Source organism: Marmota monax, unplaced genomic scaffold (assembly GCF_021218885.2).
Source record: "Marmota monax isolate L192 unplaced genomic scaffold, Marmota_monax_Labrador192_F-V1.1 WCK01_AAM20220418_F8-fsc00128, whole genome shotgun sequence".
Lineage (NCBI taxonomy): Eukaryota > Metazoa > Chordata > Mammalia > Rodentia > Sciuridae > Marmota > Marmota monax.
In genome coordinates this window covers 4,771,535-4,787,765 of record NW_026693452.1, presented here as the reverse complement: position 1 = coordinate 4,787,765, position 16,231 = coordinate 4,771,535, and the positions used below count along the sequence as shown (strand labels likewise).

The 16,231-nt window shown below is 37.5% G+C and overlaps 1 protein-coding gene across 4 annotated transcripts in view; it reads right to left on the bottom strand.

Moving 5' to 3' along the window:
- Nucleotides 1-16,231, bottom strand: part of Lin54 (lin-54 DREAM MuvB core complex component) — a 76,436-nt gene that overhangs the window by 58,954 nt on the left and 1,251 nt on the right. Inside the window, exon 1 of one of the 4 annotated variants that reach the window (XM_046457661.2) lies at nt 14,884-15,200. The exons of 1 other annotated variant lie outside the window; for it this stretch is intronic. The gene's annotated coding sequence lies outside the window, so the exon portion shown is untranslated. Of the gene's footprint in view, nt 1-14,883; nt 15,201-16,231 lie in introns of those variants that run through there. 2 more of the 4 variants (XM_058583443.1, XM_046457659.2) reach the window with 2 other exon arrangements.

The window sequence follows — 16,231 nt, the reverse complement described above, 5'->3', positions numbered from 1 at the left end:
TTAAACATTCTTACTCACCATGTGTCAATGCAAAAGTAATCATGTATTCAGGCAACAAGTAACAATCACACCAAATACCTTCCCAGTGCCCTCTAATAAACTTTTTAATCTCTGACTTGCCTGATCATCTTACTTCTTCCCTCTTTCTTTATCGACTCATTGACAGACTTGAAAACTGCTGATTCAGACAGAAATAAGGATGTAAATATTAACAAATAAGAAAATATCTTCAGATTTCCAACTAGGTCCTATAGTCCCCCCCATGAGAATACTATACTGTTTATATAAATCCATTAAATGCCCAAGTTAATGTTAAAGGCATTTCTAGAATAATTCATCTCAGCAAATGTAGATCAAATGGCTTATGTGGCCCAAGCCTGGTCAATTAACTTCACACTGTGGAAACTTTTATCTGGAAAGATTCTTAAATCCTCCTCAGCCATTTAAAGTGTCAAATGGGGAAGGAACTGTTTAAGAAGTACACAGCCAGTCCCCATAGAGGAAAAAAAAGGTAATAAGTAATAAAGATTTCTGACAAATCAGAACAGTGACACTATAGTCAGAGGTCATGTAAAATTTCCAATCAATAAGTGTGTTCCATTATCTTCACATCAAGTTTATAAAAGACTAAATAGCAATGCGCTATCTACTCAAAGAACATCCAAGATCCATTAGAGCCTAATAAACAACTCATTCATTTCTTCCCTTTTTAAAAAAAGAAATCTAAAATATAAGACCTATCCCAAGATTAACACATACAAGTCGCACATTTTACTTATTAGCATTGGCAAATATTACTACTGCCCAAATAAACCATCAATATTTAGCACTTACTATGTAGAAGTGATGGCATAATTTATCCTGTCCACAACTCTGATTATGAGTACCATTATCATCCCCATTTTACAAATGAGAAAACTTGGAAATATTAATTAATCTTCTCAAAGTCACATAGAGCTAGTGAAAGGTGTGAAAGGTAGAGTCAGGATTCAAACTCAGATTTTTTTTTTCTTCTTCTTCTTTTTTTTTTTTTTTTTTTTTAATTACGAGGGACTGAACTCGGGGATGCTCTACCGCTGAGCTAATTCCCAGTCCTTTTTAAATTTTTTATTTTATTTTTGAGACTGGGTCTCACTAAGGTTCCCAGGCTGGCCTTGAACTTGCAGTCCTCCTGCCTTAGCTTCCTGAGTAGTGTAATTAATAATGTGCCACCTAGCCTGGCCACACTTATAGGTTTACATGATACCAAAGTTAAATTATCCTAAATTTTAAGAGGGAAGGAGGAGGGATGGAAAAAAGGAAATACTAGGGAATGATATTGTTATGCTGTTTGTAAATATGTAACAAATCCCACCGTTATGTACAATTATAATGCACCAATTAAAAAATATGTGAAAAAATTAACTTAAATGTTTACCACTAGTAGTTTAAAATGGAGGAAAAAAAAAAAAAAGCCTTCTTTATTAGAGTCAGCTCCCTATCCTGAAATCCTACGCTATACAACTGCTGCTTTATCCCCACAGACTACTTGCCTTTTTGCTTATACTAAGACTTCATATTGGGGCTGGGGCTGTAGCTCAGTGGTAAAGCGCTTGCCTTGCATATGTGAGGCACTGGTTCAATCCTCAGTGCCACATAAAAATAAATAAAGATACTGTGTGTTTATCTACAACTAAATAAATATTTTAAAAAAAAAGACTTCATATTCATAGAATCATAAACAGATGTTCCTCAACATCTGAAGGAGTTATGTCCCAATATATCTATCCTAAGTTGAAAATACATTATAAGTCATGACTTCAGAGTGACTCTGGAGGTTGAGGCAGGAGAATTAAAATTCATGACCAGCCTCAGCAATTTAACGAGGCGCTAAGCAACTTAGTGAGACCCTGTCTCAAAATAAAAAATAAAACAAGTGGGGATGAAGTTCAATAGTAAAGCACCCCTGGGTTCAAAATCCAGTAACAAGAGAAAAAAATACATTTAATACACCTAAACTACTGAACTCCACTTGGCAACACAGTACACTGTAGAGAACAGTTATTTTCCCTTTGGATTGTGTGGCTGACAAGGACTACAGATTGCTGCAGCTGCCCAGCATCACAAGAGTATGGTACAATATATCACTAGCCTGAGAAAAGAACAAAATTCACAAAGTAGAAAAATTCTAAGTAGAATTGGTGTTAAGTTGCAAACCCTATTATGTACTTATAACATAAAACAATCATATAATATGAGCTTTTTCTCTCAACATACTTGTGTGTGTGTGTGTTTGTGTGTAGTATCAGGGATTGAACCCAGGTATATTCTACCACTGAGCTACACTCCCACCATGTTTATTTTTTTTATTTTGAGATGCTCTAAATTGCCCAGGCTGGCTTCAAACCTGCAATCCTCCTGTCTCAGCCGCTGGGATTACAGGCTTGTGCCATCACACCCAGTTCTAGCTTTTAAAATTTATCTTTTTTTTTTTTTTTTTGTGATGCTGGGGATTGAACCCAGGGCCTTGTGCTTGCGACGCAGGCATTCTACCAAATGAGCTGTATCCCCAGCCCTTAAAATTTATCTTAATTGTTATCCTTATTAGTACTGTTTCCTTTCCACTGCTAAATAATATTTTACTGTATAAATATATCCCAATTTGTATATACATTCACCTGAAAATGGGATATTTGAATTGTTTCTGGTTTGGAACTATCATGAATAATACTGCTATGAACAGTCAAGTTCAAGTTTTTATAGACATACTTTTTTCTTTTCCTTCTCTTCCCTTTTGCAGCACTGGTGATAGAACCCAGGGCCTTAGGCATGCTATGCAAGCACCCTACCACTGAGGTTACGTCCCAGAGCTTAATTTCTTTCAAATAAATACTTAGAAGTGGAATTGCTGGGTCAAAGTAAGCTCCTCCACCAGTCACAGGGGATCAAACCCAGGGCTTCAGAGATGTTAGGCAAGTGCTCTAACACAGAGCTATACTCCAAGCCCAATAAATATATATTTTTAAATTGTATTTTACTTTATATCACTGCCTTATAATTATAAATAATAGCTAGATTCATTATGCTATATTTGTACAAGCACATAACATAGTTTAGTAGATTTCATTCCCCAGTATTTACCCAGCTGCTCCATATCCTTGTCAATAATTGCTACTATCAGGAGATGGGCATGATCATGCATACCTGTAATTCTAGCAGCTTACTAGGCTGTGAGGCAGAGGACTATGAGTTCAAAACAGCCTCAGCAAATTAGCAAGGCCCTAAGACCCTAAACAACTCAGTGAGACCCTGTCTCTAAATAAAAAACAAAAAAGGGCTGGGGATGTGGCTCAGTGGTTGGGTGCCCATGGGTTAAAAAAAAAAAAACAAAAACAGGTAATATCAGTTTTTTGTTGGTCTTAATTTTAACCATTCTAATGGATGTGAAGTAACATTGCAATGTGCTTTTCTTCCTTTCCTTTTTGTTGCACTGGGGATCAAACCTAGGACCTCCTGCATGCTAGGCAAGCACTCTATCATAGTTGCATATCCCCAGACCCTCACTGTAATTTTTATTTATATCTTGCAAGTTGACTAATTGGGTTTTTAGTCTTATTGAGTTGGATTAGTTCTTTAAAAATACTGCAAAATCACCAGGCATGGTGGTACACACCCGTAATCCCAATGACTGAGGCAGGACGATAGCCAGCCTCAGCAACTTAGTGAGACCTATCTCAAAAAGTAAAAAGGGCCAGGGATATAGCTCAGTGGAAGAGTGTCCTTGGGTTCAATTCCCAGTACAAACACACACACACTGCATAATCATCAGTCATAAAACATGTAGTTCAAAGGAACCATTAGGGTTTGGAACTCCAAAGTAGAAGTGGCACTTCTTTAAATGAATGTTCATGTTTACACGTGACTCTTCATGATCTGAAGAAACCCTTTCGGCACTTATGGGCATTCACAGTACAGGCATATAAAAATATCAACATCAATTACACATTCAGCAGTGAAGTCATAACAGTATACAACAAAGGGCTCCAAAAACAATGTCAGGTTAACTTTCTGCCCCTACTACAAACCTTTCCCAAATCCCATCAGTTGAATCTGGATGCTCCACCCAGACCTACCAAAGTGATAGGTCTGTATCCATCAGAGCCATGAAAATCTGACTCCTTCCTTTTCTTAAGGTTCTCCCATCATATTTTAGGCACAGAAGTAGAGCCTTTAGTCCTCTTTAAGGATGGGGACACCACAGCCCAACCCCTATTCATCTTTCTCCTTAAAGCACCAGAAGTCAAGGAGTCAGATGAGGGAAAGAAAGATCAAAACACAGGGAGACAGTGACTCCACACTAGTAAGCAAAGCTTTGCATTTCTTTTGAGTTTCAAGCACTCATCCCTGGAGCTCAATCAAATTTCTAAGAATTTCAATCCACACTGAGTTCCCTATCCTCACTGCTGACACCATTTTCCCAGTTCTGAGGGCTTTTAACTCAGTAGCCACAGGTACAATGCCTTTCAGCAAGGGCCATGGAGCTGAGTTTCCCATGTTCAACAACCGAAGCATCATCCAGATGGCCTGTTTCAGTCCTCTCAGTTAAGCCTGTAAATATTCATTATCAGTAGAACAGTGGATTCTTACTTCCTCTGCCTCAACTGTCCTTGCTCACCAGCTGGATGAGACCATTTGCCACCAGATGCCAGAGTCTTTTCATATCTCTTCTCCTAGCCCACAAGGCCCTCACCCTTCCTCTTTTAGAAAGCCATGCCTCTATCAGAACTCCATTCTCATGGCCAAAACTGTCCAGAACTAAGAGGGGTCTGAGATCTTATACCCTCTTTGCAAGCTAACAAGTAGCCAGTTATTGTTTCATAAATACTAGCAGAAGACACAGTAACCTTGGGTCAGAGACAAAGGATATATTACTCACAGCATAGCAAGGGACACAAGCATCATATATGTATCACCCTTGGCCACCAAGTCTCACAGGAAAGACATGGAAGGGTCTAGATAGATCTGCACATGCAGTGGGGTTTGCATCATAACTGAAAAAACCTGAGCTTAGGGAACCCAAATCTTTTATAATGGGTTGAAACAAACCTTCCTTGTCCCCAGGGGAAGATATTATCTTTATTATACTGGATGATAAGCAAATATGCCTTTTGCTACAGTAGGAGACACTAAAAGGACTGTTACCGCCTCATTTGCAAGAACTGCAGAAATGCAAAGACCCATGGATAATTGTCTCCCAAAAGTATCTCTTATTTATCTTAGCAATGTTATGTACTTCATGTTATGTATCTCATGTTTTTGATATTTTATAAATGACTTTGTTTTCCGTTTTCTAATTGTTTGTCATGAGTATACAGAAAATTCACTTTTCTATATTGTCCAGGTATCAATACCTATCTATTGCTTCTGTATTTTTCTATACAGATTCCTTAAGATTCTCAACAAAGACAATCTATGTTGCCTGCAAGTAACAACTGTATTTCTCCCTTTCCAATCTGCATGTCTTTTATTTCTTTTGCTTACTACACTTGCTTGGGCTTCCAGTAAAATGTTGACTTGAAATGGGCTGGGGATGTAGCACTTGCCTGGAATGTGCAAGGCCCTGGGTTCAATTCTCAGTACAGAAAAAAAAAAAAAAAAAAAAATCAACACTAAAAATGATGAGGGGCTGGAGTTGTAGCTCAATGGTGGAGGACTTGCCTAGCACCTGTGAGGCACTGGGTTCAATTCTGCATATAAATAAATTAATAAAATTAATAAATAAAATAAATTAAATTAAATAAATAAATAAAACAAAGGTCATGGAAAGCATACACACACACACACACACACACACATTATATATTTTTTTAAATGATGAGAGCAAACATCCTTGCCATATTCCCAATCTTATCTATTAGTTGTTTTCCTTTACAAAGTTGAAAAAGAACTTCTATTCCCAGTTTACTGAGTTATTTTAAAAATCATAAATGGATAATTGTCATGCTTTTTCTGCAACTACTAAGATAAGTTTTCATATGTGAATTATATTATTTATTATTATTTGCAATGATAATTATTATTATTGAGCCCAGCAATGATAATTATTATTACTGAACCCAGTGGTAAGCACTCTACCACGGAGCTTGATCCCCAACCTCCTGGTTTTTTTTGTTTTTGTTTGTTTGTTTTTTGTTACTGGGGGCTAAACTCAGAGGCACTCGACCACTGAGCCACATCCTCAGCCCTATGTTGTATTTTATTCAGAGACAGGGTCTCACTGAGTTGCTTAGTGCCTCACCATTGCTGAGGCTGGCTTTGAATTTGCTATCCTCCTGCCTCATCCTTCTCGAGCCACTGGGATTACAGGCATGCACCATGCGCCCAGCCCCCAGCCTCCTTTTAATTTTTATCCTGAGACAGGATCTTACGTTGCAGAGGCTGTCCTCAAACTTGCAATCCTCTAGCCTCAGCCTCCCAAGTAGCTGGAACTACACATGTGTGCTACTGAGCCTGGCTTATGCGAAGGTTTTTTAAACTATACATTCAAATTCTTTAATAGGTCCAGGGTTTTTTGGGTTATCTTCTTCTTCTTGAATGACCTTTAATATTTGATAGTCTGTGTCTTTTAAGGTGTTTATGTATTTCCCATAAGTTGCCAAATTTACTATCATAAAGTTATATATAATATTCTTTTATTTTAAATATGTAGAAATGTTCTCTCATCATTTGTCATACTGGTAATTTGTCTTTCTTTTCTTTTTTGATTAGCCTGGTTGGAGATTTATCAATTTTATTGACCTTTTCAAAGAGCTGTTTTTGGCTTCATTGATTTTTTTCAACTGTACATTTTTCACTTGACTATTATCTTTATCACCTTCCTTCTGCTTACTTTAGGGTTAAATTGTTTTGTTTTGTTTTTCCTAGAATCTTAAGATGAAAGCAGAGATCAGAATTCAGCAAACCGCAACCTAAAAGTCAAATCAGGCCTAGGGCCTATTTCTATATTGCTCTCCATCTAAGAATGGCTTTCTTACATTTTTAAATGTTTGAAGGGGAACAACAATATGTGACAGATTTACATGGCCTGGAAAGCCTAAAATATTTACCATCCTGGCCCTTTACAGAAAATGTCTGTCAACCTCTGGCGTAAATTGATTTTAAACCTTTCATTTATACAATAAGTCTCTAATATTTATTTAAGTTTTTCCCGAAGCTGTTTTAAATACATTCCCTTATTTCAATGTTTTTATTATGATTCATTTCGAATGTTTTCAAATATTCCTTGTGATTTTGTCTTTGATATATGGATAAAAGGATGCTATTTAATTCCCAAATATTTGGAGATTTTCTAGGTATCTTATAATCATCAATATCTAATTTAATTCATTATTGTCAAAGAATATAATTCTCTATATCATCATTTGAAATAAGAGATTTATTTTAAGACTCAGTGTAGGCTCTATCTTGGTGACTGTTCCATGTATTAATTCAAAAGAACATGCATTCTGTAGTTGCTGAGGATAATGTTCTATAAATGTTAATTAGGTCCAGCTGGTTGATAATTTTTCATATTTTTCAATACTCATTTTTTATTGTTCTATCAATTACTAAAAGAAGGTGTCAAAATCCCAAATATGGCTCAGTTTGTGACACATACCTGTAATCCCTGACAATCTCTAAGGCAGAGGATCTCAAGTTTTGAGGCCAGCCTGGGCAACTTAGAAAAACCCTATCTCAAAATCAAAAAATAAGGACTGGGGAAGTAGCTCAGAGGGAGAACACTCCTGGGTTCAATTCCCCAGTACTGGAAAGGAAAAAAAAAATCCCAAATATGATGGTGGTTTTGCCTGTTTCTCCTTTGTGCATTTTTACTTCATATATCTTAAAGCTCAATTATTAGAACATGGATTTTTTTTTGTTTGTTTGTCTTGTTAAAAAAGACTAGGAGTTATATAAGTAGAAGTCTCTCTTTGAACTAGGAGCAGAGTTCAAACTTCTTACAAGAAAAGGTCTGATTGGTTTGGCCAGTCTCTATGTAACATAGGACTATGTAGAATTCCATAGCCAGGAAAACCCATATGCCATTGAACAGAACAGATGATTATTGCCTTATGATTAGACAGCCTTATCTGTTTCAATTAGGGTCACATGCAGGGTGGGTTTAGTGGTCTATGATAAAAGAACTCTCAAAAGGAGTTTGTGGGCATGACAGGAAAAGGGTTTGGCTATTTAGTTACATGAATCATACCCTAATTTTATCCCTTAGGAATGGAAGCTGTGTATTAGCACATGCGTCCTCATCATCATTGTGTTGAGAAACACTCAAAGAAAACAGAGGATCTTCATACACCAAGATTGTTGAAAAGCTTTAGTTCACTTCATATGTGAGGGTTACCTGTAAAAGTACGGTGGAGGAAGAATCAACAACATTCAATGCACACTCCATACCTCCAATAATTTTAGTTCACAACATATAAGTTCCAAAGGCAAAGTACATTCTCAGAAGCAAGAAAATGAGTTTTTCTCCCTCACAGTTGAACATGGTTGAATGGTTTAAGCCTAATGAGTTAAAAAGTCATTCACTTTGAAAAGTTTAATGATTTCTAAACGTCTCAACTATATTCAAAATCTTATCAAGCTGGGTGTAGTGGCACATGCCTGTAATCCCAGAGGCTGAGGCAGGAGGATGACAAGTTCAAGGCCAGCATCAGCATCTTAGCTTGATCCTGTCTCAAAAATAAAAATGATAAGGGCTGGGGGTACTGCTCAGTAATAGTTTGCCCTGGATTAAAAACTCAGTCCAAAAAAATAAAAATAAAAACACACACACCCTAAAAAATAAAATAAAATAAAATGGCACCTATGCTCATCTCCACTAGCCCAGGCACTCCATCCTACCACCCTGGTATTTCAATTAGAGCATCGATCATCATCTTGTTTGTTTATAACCTTATTATCCCTCCCTCAATTCTTCAGAATGCAAGCTACAAGGACAGTGACTTATTTGCCTTCATCATACCATACCACTATCCCCAGGGCCTAGAAAAGAGCTGGCAAATAGTGATCTGTCAATATAAATCCAAAGAATGAATAAATTAATCATGGAGAAGGGGTATACCTAAAATTCTAGAATGTTCTGGGCTTTGAAAATAACTTGGTTCATCATAATCCAGGACTCCCCAATACTTTAACAAATCCACATCATAAGTCATACTAAAAAAACTAAGAAATTCTTTTCAAATAAGTTTTCAGATTTAGCTTTTGAACAATGTCCTCTGCAACTATATTCCATTTAAAAATACACAAGTTTTTAACTAGTTTATAATTTTCACAGATATTGATATTTATTGCTTCCCAACTCTGTGGAAGACAGGAAAATTAATCAAAAACCTTGCCCTGAAGGCTGGGGTTGTACCACTCAGTGGTAGAGTGCTTGCCTAGCATGTGTGAAGAACTGGGTTCAATTCTCAGCACCCCATATACATAAATAAAATAAAGGTCCAACAACAACAACAACAAAATTTTTTTTTTTAAATTCCTGGCCCTGAAATAGCTTAGAAATTAATAGACAGGCCAATAGCATGACCACAGCTATACTTTGGGCAAATTAACCTCATCTCAGTGTTCTACTGTACTGGAGGCAAAGACTATCACAGTGAGCAGTCCGTGTTAAGGATAAACAAAAGGTCTGGTTTAAGGTGTTAACAATGAAAAAGTATTAAGTATAAAGTAAAACATAAGCCCAATATGATGATGCACACCTGAAATGTCAGCAACTCAGGAGGCAGAAGTAAGAGGAGCATAAATTTGAGGCCAGCCTCAACAACTTAGCCAGCCACCGTCTCAAAATAAAAAATAAAAAGAGCTGAGGATGTAGCTCAGTGGTAGAGCACCCTGGGCTCAATTCCCAGGACCAAATAAAATAAAATAAAGGACTGGGACATAGCTCAGTGGTAGAGGTTTGCCTAGTATGTGCGAGGCCTTGGGTTCAATCCCCAGTACCACAAAATAAAAATAATAAGATATAAATACAAATGCTCTATGCTTTTACAATTTTTAAAAAGAGTTTCTTATAGAATATAACCACTGTGGAAATACTGTTTTTAGTTACAGAACAATCTAGGATGATGGCTGTTTTGATTCTTACACATAATATGACATAGTGACCTATCACTGGATTATATATGAGCAAGGAATTTGTGAGATGTTGGACAGAAATAATCTTAAGTGTTTAAAGACTATACTTTTGTATGTAGAGTTTACCACAAATACTAATTGGTTAACTGTATATACCACTTAGATTTTAGCTTTGACTTCTGAAAGCATACATCAACAATTCAAAATGTAGGTTTAGAACTACATTTCTCAAATTAAACTGGGAACTGTGGACTATAAGCCATGAATTCTGATGAAGATTTGAAAGGTCTGCATTTTCATTCCAATAATGTTTTTTGTGTGTACTCTGGATCATCTGGATAACCACCTAATATTCAAAATCAATGATAAGAGTATTCTGGCAGGCTAAAGAGGCACAAAAGGGACATATAAGGTAAATGATATTAAAGCCAAATGAAAAACCAAACCACTTAACCTATTATTTAGTGAGAAAAGTTTAGCAGTGCTCAAACTCAGAAAAGTGGTGTAGGAATTGAGTCATCATAGGATAAATAATACATAGGATAAACTGCATACCTGTGTCAAGAAAGAAAGACATTAGTATATTCACTATGGAAAGTGAATTTATTTATATTCCTATGGAAAGATTTAGTTTCAGAAAAATCTCACTCATCATTCTAAGTTTAATTTGTTTTGTTGGTTTTATAATTTTGTATTTATTTTGTTAATAACTTACTTTTGGATTTTATGTTTTATCTTGTTTTGCGGATAGAACCCAGGGATACTTTACCTTTGAGTTATGTCCCTAGTTCCTTTTTTATTTATTTATTTATTTATTTATTTTGAGGCAGGTTCTCACTAAATTGCTTGTGACCTCACTAAAGTTGCTGAGGTTGGCCTTGAACTTGCAATACTCTTGCCTCAGCCTCAGGAGTTGCTGGGATTATAGGCATGCACCACCACACAGCTTACTTTTATTTTATACTTACTTTTATATACATTTTTAAGTTGTCAATGAACCTTTATTTTATTTATTTATATGCAGTGCTGAGAATCAAACCCAGTGCCTCACACATGCTAGGCAAGCACTCTATCACTGAGCTGCCACCCCAACCCAGTTATATTTTTTAATAAAATAATTTGGACCAATTTTGGGAATTTACAATTTTTTTTCCTTTAAAAGAGAACTATACATTATTCATGTTTAAGATTAACACATGGACTGGGTGCGCTGGTGCATGCCTGTAATCCCAGTGGGTTGGGAGGATGAGGTAGGAGGACTACGAGTTCAAAGCCAGCCTCAGCAACTTGGCAAAGCACTAAGCAAGTCAGTGAGACCGTGTCTCTAATAAAATATTTTTTAAAAGGGCTGGGGATGTGGCTTAGTGGTTAAGAGCCCCTGGGTTCAATCCTCAGTATCAAAAAAAAAAAAAAAAAAAAAAAAAGATTAACACATGGTGGAAAAAAAATAGGAAGATTCAAATCAGAAAGACCCATTTCCAAATCTCAGTTCTCCTAGTTACTTATCAGATACTCCTAGGCAATAATATCTCTGAGACTCAATTTTACTTACAAGGTCACTGGGAAGTGATAAGGTATACAAAGTTCTTTTTTCTGTTTCTCTAACTGAATCAGCTTCCCTTTCTGATTTCTGTATTTTTGAGGGCATTCAAAAGTCTATCAAATACCAAGGCTTAAGATCTTGTCATCCTCACATCTCTCCATAGAAATATTAATCTGTCATATATCATGCAGACTACACCTTCACAATGACTTCATCCTACTGCAAACAACAGTAGCCACATCTCCAAAGTTTAGAGTCTAGTATGGTATTTTCCCATCTCCTTTTTCCTACAATATATTCTATATAAAAACTACAGGATTTATCTCCTTAGGTGTATTACTCTTTTTAAAAATATTTTTAGTTGTAGATGGACACAATACCTTTTATTTTTTTAATGTGCTGAAAATTGAACCCAGTGTTAGGAAAGCACTCTACCGCTCACTGAGCCACAACTGGAGCCCTCCTTAGGTGTATTCCTGCAGCTATTGCTCTTCTACTCAAAAATTTTCTGTAACTCGTCAAAGTCTTTTCCACTAAGGCTCCACTCAACTATCCTTCCAACTTTACCTATAATGATTCCCCGCCCCCTAGTGCGGGGGATCAAACCCAGGTCCATGTACGTGTACATGCTATGCAAGTGCTGTACCACTGAGCTACTTCCCAAGCCCTCAAATGATTCTTTATTTTTCTTAGAGAATTTTTTTTAATATTTATTTTTTTTTAGTTTTCAGTGGACAGAACATCTTTATTTGTATGTGGTGCTGAGGATCGAACCCTAGCCGCAGGCATGCCATGCGAGCGCGCTACCACTTGAGCCACATCCCAGCCCCCTCCAATGATTCTTAAGCTAAAAGCTGCCTGAAGCAATTGTATTGAGATTATTTTATCCCCTATTCCTAGCATAGTATAATACCCATAATAGATACGCAAAAAAGGCTGAGTATCCCTTATCTGAAATGTTTAGGACCAGAAGTATTTCAGTCTTCAAAGCCTTCCAGATTTTGGAATATTTCCATAGACTTTTCAGGTTGAGCATCCTTATTTCAAAAATCCAAAATGTACCCAGTGCAGTGACGCGTGATCATCCATCCCAGCAAATTGGGAGGCTGAGGCAGGAGGATCCCAAGTTCAAGACAAGCCTCAACAAGTTAGTGAAAGCCTCAATAATTCAGCAAGATCCTGTCTCAAAATAAATAAATAAATGAGTTGGGTATATGGCTCAGTCCATAGAGTTACCCTGGGCTCAATATCCAGTAACACCCTCCCCGAGTCCCAAATGCTCCCAAATCTGAAACTTTCTTAGCAAAGCATTTTGGAACACTTCAGATTTTACAGATTAGGATTGTTCAACCTGTAATAGTGTTTGCAAAAAAAGTAATGAAAATCTGTAATGCTCCTAAAAAAACAAAATGGACACCATACTACCTCTAGGAGCAAAACTTTTCCTTCATTCCTAATACTTTTTTAAAAAATATTTTTTTAGTTGTAGATGGACACAATATTTATTTATCTATTTTTTTTAAAGATGGACACAATATCTTTATTTTATTTATTTATTTTTTATGTGGTGCTGAGGATCAAACCCAGTGCCTCACAGGTACAAGGCAAGCGCTCTACCACTGAGCTTCAGCCCCAGCCCCCCCTTCCTAATATACTTTTAATTATTAATAGACAATTGTTCCTACCACAATAATCTCAAAAATGGTCCTTAAAGAGAATCACAAAAGACAATTATCCCTGTAATTAAAAGAAAACTAATGAAAAAGCATTTTAACCTCCCTATTTTAATTATTTTTAAAATTCTTAGTCTTAATACTAAGTAGCTAGGTTGGCATGAATTAAATAATTGCAACATAAAAGCTATAATTAAAAAAAAACCAACCAAATTCTTACTGGATAACACAAAATCATCAAATTACTTTTTTAAATTAATAACAATCATTAAGCAAAGCTTCTTAAGTACCTCTCAGGTATTCTCCCTAAAAAAATTTTGGTCCTTGATACTGTTGCGAATGAAAGTTCAAAGTTCAAACTATACATACACATTCACACAAATTTTTTCCCTCTAAATAAGATATATAGTGTATGCTATTGTATGACATACATATCTTTGTAGGAATAAGGAAATTTACTGCTAAGCATAAGCATTACTAGTGGGCATTTCTTAAATATTAACCTGTTTACTCCCATAAATTCCATGTTACTAACCCAACCTTCTACTACTAAAGCTGGGGAAAAGGGGGGGCCAGAATTAATGTATAAAAAAATTGATTCACATGTAACCTTTCAGTAACATTACTCTTGGGTGCAAGGACACAGACTGCTTAGGGGGTCCTGTAGCACAATCTACAGGATCTTTAGATAACCTAACAAAAGTAAACTATGGCCATCATAAAGTCAATCAATTTGATTCTCCTGCTCTCTAAACAAAAGGCCAAGAAGTCTAGCATTTAGAATATAACAGAGGTCTCAATTTAGCTTTATCAACAACCTACACACATATATTCAGTTCTTGTATCAAGCCGTCATAGCTCTCCTTAACAATGAAGGTAAAACTCATGACCAAAACAGAGCTCCCAGGAATGTTTTCAGTTGGATTATAAAACCTAATGTAATATCTTCCATCACTTCACTCTCTAAATTCATAATATTGGATGGGGCAGGAAAGAACTTCCCTCAAAAGCATGGGTATAAAATATGACTATCTCAATTGTTATTTTTCAGTTGGCAGAGGCAAAGGGGTTATTCTATGGGTAACAGAACAATAAAAGGAAAAAATATTTTTGATTGCTACAAAACTGGTCCATGCTCAGAAATGTGGGCATCCACACGCCAAGTTATAGACTATGATCTAAGACAGACTTAAATGTAGAAGAAAATGTCAATGCTCTGCTTCCTCAAAGAAACATACAACCCAGTCAACTGCTGAACACCATCTAACCAACACCTGCCAGAGTGGATATTTTAAATATTATATCAGGAAATCATGATAAGTACTAGAGGTTCCTCTAGGCCTCGGCAGCAGCCGTAGATATAAGAGCAAACTCGAGCCCTCTTAACACTCAAATAATGATGTTGATGTCATTACAAGGCTACTGATTCTTTGCACTCCGGACAAGTCATTCCTTCATCCACAACGCAATTCCTCCCTCACCCATCCCTATTTCCCCCAATAAAGAGATCTCTAGACAGAGACGCCTTCGGATACCCCCCTCCTCCTCTACCTCCAGTGGCTGCCGCTTTCTCCTCTCTCGGGCTCCGAGGCGGGGGCTCCGAAGGTCCCGGGCAATTCCGAACCCGGGCACTGCTTGTTTTGCCTGTGCACTGGAGCTCTGCCCAGCCGCTTCCTTTCCCAGTTTGCCCCCAACTGGAACGCCAAGGGTACCAGGGGGCCCAGGAGGGAGCCTGGGTGGCGACGTCGCCTCTGCCGCCGCCTCTGGTATGTCAGGGGCCGGGATTGTATTTCGAAAGATCCGCCATTTTCACCTCGTCATCACCATCACAGCTCAGCAGCTTCCCCGACAGCCGAGCCCGGGCCGCCGCCGCCGCTGCCGCCAGTCACCTCCCCCTTCCTCCTCCTCCCCGCCCCGGCCCGCCCTCCCGAGCGGCGCACACCCACATATCCGGGGAAACCTCCCGCGGGCCCCGCCAACCTTCAAACGCGCACAGGCGGTACAAGTGCTTACAGGCTATGCTCTGCCAGGACCTTTCACCCCAGAACCAAACACCCGGCTCCCGCGGGCCCGGCAGCAACGCCAAAGGAAGTCGCGCTACCTGCGGGGTCCCAAGTCCGACATATTTTTGCTCAGAAAAGCAAAAGCCACGAGGAACGTAGCATAAGGACAATAAAGAACCCAAACTCTTTCATTTTCAGAAAAGCACTTGAAAGAGATGGTGAAATGCGTTCTTTCGCTGTGTCCATCTCAGACGCTAAAAACACTAACAAGACCTTACTTAACGTCACTTACCAACTTTGACATTTTACGCTGTCCAGGGAACTACTTTGACAGAATGAGTTATTTCCATATGCGTATCTAACCTCTCTGACACCTTTGTAAATTACAGGCACCTACCCTTGAGCAGATACAATGGTCAAAATCTTTGATCTTAAAAAATAGCGTTCTGAACTATGGCCATTTCCACTTAATCTGATCATTTCAGTTCATTAACACTGACTTCTAATTTGTCACTGGTTTGGGACGTCAAACGCCACTAAATTTAAAACGTACAGATCCATCTGTGAAAACATTCATGAATGATCAGCTTCTGAAATACAGAAAATATATCTTGGCCAAATGTTTTTGGGATATAAGTCACCAAATTAAAACCGTCTACCGCTGATACATTTGTTCAATGTAGTAGAATATGCAGATTGCTTTAGAACAAGAAAAACACGGAATTACCTACCTATCCCTACCAGCTTCTCTACTTGTTTAAAAAGTAACTAAAAGAGAATATAGGTACTTTTTTAGTCATCTCAGAAATAAGGAAGCACAAGCTTCAAGTCTTGTTAGATAAGCCTTGCATTTAAAAATTTAGCTAATCTTTGCTAATTTCAGAAAAAAAAAAAAA